This window comes from Spermophilus citellus (assembly GCF_964194105.1).
Source record: "Spermophilus citellus genome assembly, chromosome: 3".
In the NCBI taxonomy this organism is placed as follows: Eukaryota; Metazoa; Chordata; class Mammalia; order Rodentia; family Sciuridae; genus Spermophilus; species Spermophilus citellus.
Window position 1 is genome coordinate 34,310,176 of NC_138184.1, and position 11,774 is coordinate 34,321,949.

Genomic DNA, 11,774 nt, shown 5'->3' on the forward strand with positions numbered 1-11,774 from the left:
TCATCTGTATAGTGTGAAATTCAATAATACTTCCATGCATTTTGTTTCCTTCCTTTCCTATTTCACTCTTCCCTCTTCCTCACTCCTGTTCCCTAGGATTATATTCTAAATAGAATATACCTGAACACAACTTAAGCTAAAAGATAATTGCTCATGGTTCCCCTCTTCAACCCTTTTAAAAAAATGGTTCTTGTTAGTTCCTACTCCTTGCTACTCAAAGACATTGTCCCAATTAGTAAAAATACTTGTAATAGTTCCTTCACCACCCAGAAGATAAAGTTCATGCAAGTAATTGAACTGCATGAGAAAAAAATAAAAATTCAGGCACAAGAGTCTCCAGAATTACCTCAGACTACTATTTACCTGTTTCTTTGGTTTTGTTCTACCTTGGCTGGAAATCGCTTAGCTTAAAACTCCAGCTCCCAATACTCATCCCAGGCATTGGTTCTGTGAAGACCCATTGATCATGCTGCCCCAAGTGTGACTGTCAGATTCTCTGGACATCATTCTACATCAAAATTTAGTCCCATATTATATGGTTGCACGTGTATATACCCAAATGACCCACAAGGGCCAAACCAGCTCACCCAGATCTCCTCAAATATCTGAGATGTACAGGGTACTCAGAAAAACTGTCAAATAAATATATAAAGACATTGATGCCTATGCCCTTGAAAGCAAAAATTAGAAGGGAAATAATCATTCACTTGATTTTGCTTGAAACACTATCAATCATATATAATACATATACTGAATATATCTACAAATATTTCCCTTTATTCATGATTATTATTTGTTAGAACCTTAGAAAACATCAAAGTCTTCATCAAAGCTGTTTATTGATACCACAATTTATTTCACTGTGTTTAGGTAGTTTCCACTATTTCTATTAAAATTAATACTGACATAAATAAAAATAAAGCTTCCTCCTTTTTGCAGACTTCCCTTACTCTTTCAGGGAATTTTAATAATGACCACACACCATCTTCATATCTTTGTTTTACATTCATGCTTTACTTCAACTGTTGCCAAGTCTTTTTCCTTCACTAGATAGTGAGTGGGGTTCCATATCTCATATTTCTGATGATCCACACAATATCTGGCAAGAATAGTTGCTTGATGTACATTACATTTGTGTTTAAAGCTAATTTAGTAATGTATGAAAAGGTTTAAATCATTTATGGGGCATATAATCACCTTGAAATCTTAAAAAGTTCCTTCCACTCTATGAGGATATGACCAAAGACTCTATCAAGGAGCATTCTTGAACTCTGTTCAGCTACTACTGCCTTACCAGTAGCCCATACATTCAAAATGTCTATGTAGCTGACTTCTATTCAGGCTATGCTGACCATTCTTTTGTCTGGCACCCTGTAGCCTTCTTTGGTTGGCATTGGCTTCTTGAGGTTAAGACTAAGTTCTCTAGATCTCTGTATGCTTGCATTCCTACCAAAATAACACAACCACATAGCTTGATCTGATTTGGCTCACTGATTCCTGGATCTTAAAACTGACTATACCTACTAAAATAAAGGCCTGTTCAACCAGTTATTGTAATCTGGAGGAAGGCCCTGGTTGAGCCTCCCTCCATCTCTTCCCTTTTTCCTAGTACCCACCAGTCAATTCTTTTCAACTGGCCTTGATTTATTCTTTAGCCATTCTCCATTTTATTCTTCCATCCCTTCTTTCACTTGGGGCTTGCAGGAGACAAAGGGTATGACACCATCTATTATATTTCTACTTTAAACTATTTATTATTTTACTCTGAAATCACAAAGGGGAAAAATGTCTAGATAAGAAAAGAAATAAATTAAAAAATTTCAATCACAACCCATCTGTGAAATATTGTTAATGACAGCCTCTTCCACTTAACCATTAAGAGGGCAACATAAGCTGGTTTTCAGAAAAGATGAATAACTTAACTCCATTAATTATACTGGATGTATTACAATTATAGAAATTATTTGCCATGAAAGATTGCATACCCTGTTTACTTTCAGGGTGAAATACACCTTCTTGAATATGTAGATTATTTTTTACCTTGCAAGTTGGCTTGAAGAATAAATGATAGTCTATATCCCCCAAGAGATACATAGGTTAAAAACAACAAAGAAAAACTGTCAATTTCTGATGAACTAGATGGAAGTGATGATAGCTAAGATATTATGTCAAGTTTCAAATTTAAAGTTTTAGCTGCATTTAGGCCAAATAAGTTGAATCAGAGAAAAATTTCTTACTCTTGGAATTTATGGTATTTCTCATTTACATAAAGAACATTGTTATCATAACTAGGCGAAATTTCTTATACTTTTCTGATTTCAAATATTGACTGGTAACAAACCAGAAGTACAGGTGATATAGGGCCTAATAGATATATTCTGTAGTGCCAAAATGTTTTCTAATTTTGACTTTTTGATTTCTCATTCTAAGAGTGAGCCATTGTCTCAGTTTTAAAAAGTAAAGAGGTCTTGTCTTGTACCACAGGGGGAAAACAATTCTGAGATATGAAATTTTTGGCTTATCAAACCCTTCTAGTTCACCTGAAATTCCATAAATTAATGGTGTGACTATGACTCAGAAGGTATCAAATATATTGATATTTGTGTAGTATCTATGTTAAATTTTGTCTATGCCTTAAAGAGTAACGTAGTCCATTTTCTGTTGCTGTTTATAGTACCACAGATTGGATAGTTTATAAAGAGGAAAGGTTGATTTCAGATCATGGTTCTGGAGGTTGGAAAGACCAGAGCCTGGTGCTAGCATGTAATCTGGAGGAAGGGTATGATACCATCTATTATATTTCTACGTCAAACTATTTATTATTTTACTTTAAAATAAAGGACATTACATGGCAAGACTCTGCAAAGTTGCTAACTCAGGTCTCTCTTATCCTTAATAAAGTCACTGATGCAATTATGCGGAGCCATCCTCATAAACTTATATAATCCTAATTACCTCTCAGGCCTCACCTCCAAATTCCATTAATATATAACTTCAAGAGATTCAATCTCAATATGAGTTTTTGGAGAGGAAAAACACTGAGACCATAGCAGTGGAATCTGTCAAGGAGAGAAAAAGTATGCAGATACACAGAATGCGTTTACTTAATGAACTTCCCATTATTTATTAGCTACCAGAAAACTCACAGTATTTTAATTGCTGAAAGTCATGAATTCACTCATTCCAAGTCCTTGGTACAACTGTTGTTATTTACCTTTTTAATCAGTTTTGGCATTTTTAATTCTTCACTGTCTATATTTTTGGTGCCAGAGATTGAACTCAGACAGAGGTACTTAACCACTGAACCACAACACAATACTTTTTATTTTTTGTTTTTAGACAGGATCTTGCTAAGTTGCTTGGGGCACTGCTAAATTGCTGAGACTGGCCTCAGCCTCCCAAACCACTGGGATTACAGGTGTGCACCACCATGCTGGGCTATCTTACACATAATTTATTGAACATGTGAGTTAAAAAAAACAGAAACACATTAATGTGTTATATCAATGAAAATCATCAGAAAATTCCAAGATAGAGTTTCCATAGGAAATATGGTCAAACTTTTTACACACATGATATCAATAGTTACTTGTTTTGAATGGGAATAATGAAACCTAATTTTCATAAAATTCAGAGTAATTTTAAAGCTCTGACCTCCTTTTTCCAACACAAAACTTTTAATCAGAAAACTAAATAATAAGCAGAATAGATGAAGATTTATCTAATTTTTTCATTGCTTTGATGAGATAATTAAGACTTCAAATTCAAATGATGAAGAAGGAAAGAAAGAAAGAAAAAGATTGATTTGAATGAATAAATTCTTTCATAACTGTTAAAAACCAGACTCATGGGCTGGTGCTGTAGCTCAGTATTAGAGTGCTTGCCTCGCACATGTGAGGCACTGGGTTCAAACCTCAGCACCACATAAAAATAAATAAATAAAGATATTGTGTTCATCTACAACAGAAAAAAATATATATTTTTTAAAAGAACCATGCTCACTATTGAAATCTGATATTCTAGGTATTGACCTGTATGTTGATGATGCAATGGTGAATAAAGTAGTGTTGGTGACCCCCAAGATGCTTATGTCTATAAGTAAGATTTTATTTAATAAAGATGATAAGGGAGTGGAACCTTATGGAAACAGGGAGCAAAAATAGCACAGAGTAAGTACCTAACAGGGGTACTTCATCCAACCTTGCATGGGGCAGTAAGTGGTCTCAAAAGGATTTTAAGAGGAACTGATATTGGAAAAATGGGATAGATAGGAGAAATTCAGGCTGAAAAGAACAGGAAAGGTAAATAATCCAGATTGAGTAAAATATGCAAAATAAGGAAAGAAGCCTATAGATTTGAAAACCCTGAGGAAGTTCAATATGGCTGGTGCTTCAGTACAAGCCTAAGAGGTGAGGTTGTAGACACAGGCAGGGTCACTGGGACTTCTTGACCTTATAGGTAACATGCATGGGATTAGCCTTGATTCTAAGAGCATACAAAGGACACTCACAGGTTAATCCATGAAGTAACATGAAATTATGTGTAGAACAAGACTTCAAACTGGGGTAAGCTCGTGTACTGGGGCTCAAGAGTTGTTATGGTTTGGATGTGTGGTATTCCCCAAAAGCTCATGTGTGAGACAATGCAAGATTTTTCAGAGGTGAAATGATAAGATTATGAGAGATGTGACCTAATCAGAGAAATAATCTGTGGATAACTGTAGGCATGTAGAGTGTGGTAGGGGGATTTAGGTCACTGGGGCAAGTCTTTGGAGTATATATTTGATCCCTGGTGAGCAGCCTCTGCTTCCTGGTTGCCATGTCCTGAGCTGATGTCTTCCACTATGCCCTTTTGTCTTGAAGTTCTGCCTCACCTCAGGCCAAGAGCTGTGGAGACCTTTGACCATGGACTGAACCTCTGAAACTGTGAGCTTCTACATTGTTCTCAGATCTTTTGGTCACAGTGATGAAAAAGGTGACTAAAACAAGGGTCACAAGGACAAACAGTTTGAAATAGTTTTAAGGTCATCAACTTTTAAGGTCCTTTCTATATTCTTTCTACTTGAGAAAGCCAATATTTCTGGGAAAAGCCATCAGATGTTTTCCCCTTCCCTCTTTTCCTATCAAAACTGTATTGTTTCCTCCTTATTTAAAAAAAATCATATCATTCCCCCATTCAGAGTCTTGCTTTGGTGGGGTTATCAGGAGCACAAAACACATGAACATTTCAAAATATCAGTATTGGTGAAGACTCCTTTTATCAAGGCACAATAAACTTTGTAGGATTTGAGACTCTCCCTTGCTTGAAAAGTGTTTACTCAAGACCCAAAAATAGTGCTAGAATGTTTTGGGATAAGATAAATTGCAGAGTGGAGATGATGGAGTAACGATAATTTATACTTAAGAATTTTGTCCCTTTGATTCCAGATCCTTTATGAAATAATGCAGTCCTTCTAAAAAGAAACAGTATTTTAGTCAAAAACATTGATGAGTTTGGCACCTTACTTTGTCTAGGCAACAACTCAAGGCAGAGTTCCCTGCTCTATCTGTTTAAAAAATGGACTATCCCAAATTGTAAAAAGTGTGTTAGAAAATAAGAATTTCCAATAAACTGCTGACTGCACTTTTTTTTTATCTTCCATGGTAAGAAGAAAGAACTTCTCCAACACCAGTGAGTGAATTCTCATGTATGTTTTAGCTGCATAATTTATCTGATATCAAGGAGAAAAAAAGTAGAAAATAATTAACTTATTTTCAAGAGCTTTTATAGCTTTAGTGAAAGGAACATACAACAAAGATAAGCTTATGTTTTGTGTTTCTATTCAGATTGTGAGGAAACAATTTCATTACCTTACCTGGAAAGCATTCAGTACTCTAAACACATAGAAACTAAGTATTTTTCTCTTGCTTTTTGTCACTCATCAGCATTTTTAGTCAAATATTCTTCAATTCCAAGTATTTACTACAATGATAATAACTTTAAGAAAATATGTTATAGGTTCTACTCTAATAGCAATCTCTAATATGTAGGAATGCCTTCTCTTCTTCTTGCTATTAATTTCTGCAAATGCTTTGAACCTAAATTTATTGTCAGTTTATTGTGATTAATTTTCTACTGTTCTAGGTGTGGATTTACAGAATTAATTCTGAAATTGTTTTTACCATGAAATGACATTATTATACTATCTATTTATAACAGTTCTAAAGAGCCTATATTTATGTTGATATGCTGTGCCTTTTAAGGTATCGTGAAATGACCTAGAAAACTGAACTTTGGCACAGATGTAAAGGTCTTTTATTAAACAGATAACAGGAGATATTCTAACATGAATTCCATACACACATAGATAGATGGGTAGATAGATAACTTGCCTTAACCTAATTTTAAATCCATAAATAAGGGGCCCTAAATGAAGGAATAAAATTAACTGTCATATATGTTTTGCTAAAACTTTTTAAATATACTTGTTGGATACTGACCAAATAAGTAACTCTAATAAATGGTAAAAGCTACTTTCACAAAGTAGATGGTGTCCAATCATTTTTCATAAATTGAAGGAGGATCTAATAAAGTTGCCAAACTGATAGCTTATTAAAATAATTTTAACACTATATCCTGTGAATTTTTGTGCATTACTTGAAAAGAGATTCAAGAAATGACTGTCATTGCTATAATATACTTTTTTGACCCATATGGTTATTTGTGGTATCAAGGCTTCTCAAAATTTATATCTATAAGATCAAATATAGGCATAGAATTTATTCTGAATGCTTATTATAGAAATAAGGATATTTATCCACAGGCATAAAGATATGGTTTCTTATAAAGATAAACATAAAGATATAGGTTCTTATAAAATTTTACTTATATTTATTTAATAAGCATATTTCTAGAAGTAAAGTATGTTTATATTATTTTCATCAGTCATAATGATATATATAACAGTAAATCAATCTGTAAGATATTATTTAACTTTGAATGTGTGGTACAAAAAATAAACAGAAACTACAGCTACTATATGTAATTTTGCTATAGTGTGATAGGATAATTAATAAGAGACTCAAATTTATTACTTCAGAAGAAGATGAAATATAAATACAAATTCAAGGAAAATAAAAACCATAAAATTACTAACTTCTAGAGAAGAACTTGTTTGTGCATTTTAAGAGGACAATGACAGGTATCAAATATTATTATTTAGATTCACTTGGATATATCCAAGAGAGAACACAGCTGTCCTTCTTTTGAATGTATCCAAATGTATATTCTTTATTTATTTAATTTTGGTACTTATTTTGTTCTTGGTAATTATTTAAGCTTAGGTAAAATAATTTTATGCCAACTTAAAAATGCATTAGAGGATATATGTATTTTTTTTTCAAATTTTCATACAGAGCTTGTGAGCAAAAAACCTTAAAGATTGTTAGAAAAATCACTTTGAATCCAATATGACACTGAACAGAGGGGCACAGACTGCAGGCAAGAAGAACATGTTTCAATACACAGGGCAAGACAGTGGTTGCCCAATTTGGGTAGAGAATAGGAGTGATGGAAAGAGATGAATCCAAGAAATATTTGGGAAATGGAATAAAGAGGATATAGTGAGAGATTGGATATGGTGGGGTATGAGAGAGAAAATTGAAAGGTGATTCTCAAGTTTCTACTTGGGTAACAGTAAATAGCTCCTTAATCACTAAGAGAGGGAAATAGAATGCAAGGGCAGGCTTGGGGGACAGAGTGGTGTGTGTGGGTGCGTGTGTGTATGCATGTGTGTGCACATACGTTCACATCCATATGTAGAACTGAAAGTGAAAAGAGATTTGGACTAGAGGTGTAAACTTGGCAGGCATAATGAAATGTACTAACATATACATAATAATATATTCCCCTGTAACTGAATCCAAAGGAGGGAATGAGCTCTGGCCTTTAGAGGCCAATCAGGAGCATGCCATAGCAAGGAAACCAAGAGAAAGCAGTGGGGTCAATGTTATTGAGAATTAAAAATTAGAAGGAAAAAAAAAAGATGGTCAAGACCCTAACAAAGGTGGTTTCAAGAAAGCAAAGGGGACAGACCAAAGTAGGAAAATGGTGTTGGTGTACCCCTAAACTGCCCCAAATGTCAACAGTAAGTATGAGGTCAAACTATAACAGCATTCACTGGTAAACTAGTGATAATTAATACATTTTTAAATTTTCTATGTAACAAAGAAATATGTGACTCATATAAATTGAGTATAATGCTTTTTTATGCTTTAAATAATTAACTTTTTCCATGAGAATGCAACTTTGTGGCAAATTTTTGCTCATCGTTTACTATTTAGTGTTTATTCAGTAGACAAGTTTGCCTACTTAGAAGAAAGTTCTGGGCTAATTAAAAACAGGGTAATAAGACATATATGTAACCAGATTGCAAAGGCTTCTAAGGCAATTAAGATGCCTTCAAAATTACTACAAGGCAATAAGTGATATATGCCACATATATATACTTCAGCTTTAAATATAACACAGAAAAATATTTTTATTCCAAAAGATTTTAAAGCAGTATACATGGGATATTGGTTTTAAAGTTTCCGTTATTAGATCTGCTATTCTCCACCAGTGTCATTACCTTTTTCCAAGGATTATTTTTTAAAAGAGAGATCACAGATAAAAATTAGAAAATTAACAAAATAATGAAAATAGAGGTCTATCTCCCAATTTAGATTTTTATATTTTGGACAATCAAAAGAGGACTTGCTGCCATAGACTAAATATTCAATTATCCATTGAGATTAGTTTTCATTTTAAGTGGAAGTGGCCAAAACCAAAAGGGGAAAATAAGTAACTCACTATTCAGTTAACTCTGATTCTCCTCTCTTGGATCCTCCTTGCTATGGTCCTAACCTGTACTTCTCTTTCCCCTTTTTAACCCCTTGTATTTAAAAAACACTTAATTAAGGGAGAATCTGAAATTGTCTTTATTCTTTTTTGAGGAGTCGTGCAATTAAAAAGTTGAGAATCTCCTCAGATGTTTAAGGAACACAGATTATACTGAACAATCCACCCTTAAAAAATTAAAGAGAATGTTATAATCATAAATAGCTCTGCCTTGCAGTCATTTCTGTAATTCTGTCTAACATTCATATTGTCATTTGATTAGTTAATCATCCATTTTCAAAGGTGTGAATGTGTTTTCACACTTCTGCTAAGACAGTGTTAACTATGAAACTATAGATAGCAATAGAGATTAATTATCCATTGCACAAGTTCCCACACCTTGTGCTTACCAGATAGAGGAAAAGAGTGCATGTCTTAGCACAGGTGTGATTTCAAAACAAATGGGGAAAATATACTTGGTCAAGTGAGTTCAAGGAGTACTTTCAATTGGCATATCTTTGAAATGTTAGCCACATTTACACTTTTAATTTTATTTCATAAAATATTTAAGTAGATTGGTGCATATATTCAGTTATAAATAAGTGAATGAAGTGAGGCATTTTACAAAAGAGTCAGTCTTTCATGGAATTAGAAAGTGGAACAGAAACTCCTTATGAGATTTTAACAATCACTGTAACTTCAATAGGACAAAGCTGGAAATTGTGGACTTGTTCTCTGAGACATTAAATAAATATAGTGAGCCTTTCTGAGCAGTCTGGTAACTTGAAATCAGCATCAGCATCAGTATCAGCATCAGAATCTCTCCAATTGGCTTTTCATTTGCTGCTGTTCTCCTTATCCTAATGGTGAAGACTATTAATTTAGAATCTGACTCACCAAGTCATGGGGGATCTGATTTTTTTTTTAAATATCAGTGAGTTAGTTATAATGTGTAGTGTATCATGACTGAAAAGAGGAACTAAGAGATAGAAGTTGATCTTTAACCACATTTTTTAAGTAAAAATAAGCTCAAATTTTAATCCTTCATGAAAAATAATAATTCCTAGGCCAGCATTAGCTTTGGTGCTACACTAATACAATGCAACTGATCATTAATATGCTTTGAGTCTTCTTTAAAATGTTGGCTCAGTACCAAAATAAATGAAAATTCACTTCTCTCATTCAAAGAATGTCTCTTTCATCTCCAATGCTTTCTTCTTTTTTCAGATAGTGTACGCAAGTTTTCTTCTAGACACTTAGATAAGCTCTCAGATTTCTGTGCAATAACCTTATTCTTTAAATGTTTCCCAATATATACATAGCCCCAAATTGCTGCTTATTTTTTGATTTGGGTATGATACCAGGCAAGCAAATGCCAAGCCATTAAAGGTTTGGGTGGCAAGAAAATAAGATGAGGCCAGACATAGTGATGTCTGTAATCCCAGTGACTCCAAAGGCTGAGGCAGGAGGGTCACAAGTCGAAAGTCAGCCTCAGCAAAAGTGAGGCGCTCAGCAATTCAGTGAGACCCTGAAACGTTAGGCCCTGAGCAACTTAGCAAGACTCTGTCTCAAAATTTAAAAAATAAAATTAAAAAGACTATGGATTTCGCTCAGTAGTTAAGCACCCATGGGTTCAATCCTTTGTACCTCCCCTCCAAAATAAATGAGAGAGAGAGAGGTAAATAGTTGAAAGAAGTATAACATTCCAACACTTCTAACCAGTCTATTATACAGCATACTATTTTTACCATTTTGCATCATTGCAAATGGGCTAGTAAATTCATATGTACTTACTCCTCTTTAAATTCCCAACTGCATGCTAATGCACTCTGCAGTCATTAACAATGGCCATCATTTCTCACTATGACCCCACTTTGATTTAGGACACTGTAGTTCTCAGGTCTCTTCTGATCTTCCTGGAAGATCTGAGTTGACCAAACATCTGAGAACACTTAGCCCTAGCAGCCTCACTGACATTTTCAAAACTGAAAACAGAAGTGTTTGGGAGAAACTGGCTTAAAAGGAGAGTATGAGCCTGGTATGGTGGCTCATGCCTAATCCCAGCAGCTGGGGAGGCTGAGGCAGGAGGATTGCAAGTTCAAAGCCAGCCTTAGCAAAAGTGAGGCGCTAAGCAATTCAGTGAGACCCTGTCTCTAAATACAAAATAGTACTGGGGATGTGGCTAAATGGGTACCACTCCCACCCACCAAAAAAAGGAGAGTATGAAATGTGACCGAGGTCAGAGACTTATTCCTATCAAAAAGGATCCTGGAAAAGTCACCTTCAGGGGCTGGGGATGTGGCTTAAGCAGTAGTGCGCTCGCCTGGCATGCACGGGCCGCTGGGTTCCATCCTCAGCACCACATAAAAATAAAATAAAGATGTTGTATCCACTGAAAACTAAAAAAAAATAAAAATAAAAATAAAAATCTCTCTCTCTCTCTCTAAAAAAAAAAAAAAAGAAAAAGTCACCTTCATCTTCAGTGGGTATACCTTCTGAGGAAGGGAGTACCATGCCCTGAGGGACTTATTCCAAATCTGCAACTTGGTCAGCTATAGACCTTAGTAAGCACAAATGGGTTGAAAGAGAGGTGAATGTGGGACCTGGGAAACTGAGATGTCTTTCTCTGGAGCAGATATTGAAACTTAAGATCTTGAATACTGTGAGCAGCCCTGAAAGTAGAGCAAATGTCTGTAAGAGCACCACACACATTTAAAAATGTGCCCATTAGAATCATACATTGGCTGGCCTCATTGTTTATAGGCCCTCTAATTCGGGGCAATAAAATAAAACAGTAAAATAATTCTGAAAATCCTTTTAAATTCATAGTTGGCTCTGAAACAGAATGATTCCCTGAAGCATTTCGAGGATGGCCTTTCCTGTTCTGTGGAGTAATCTAAGCCAGAGAAAACCCTGTG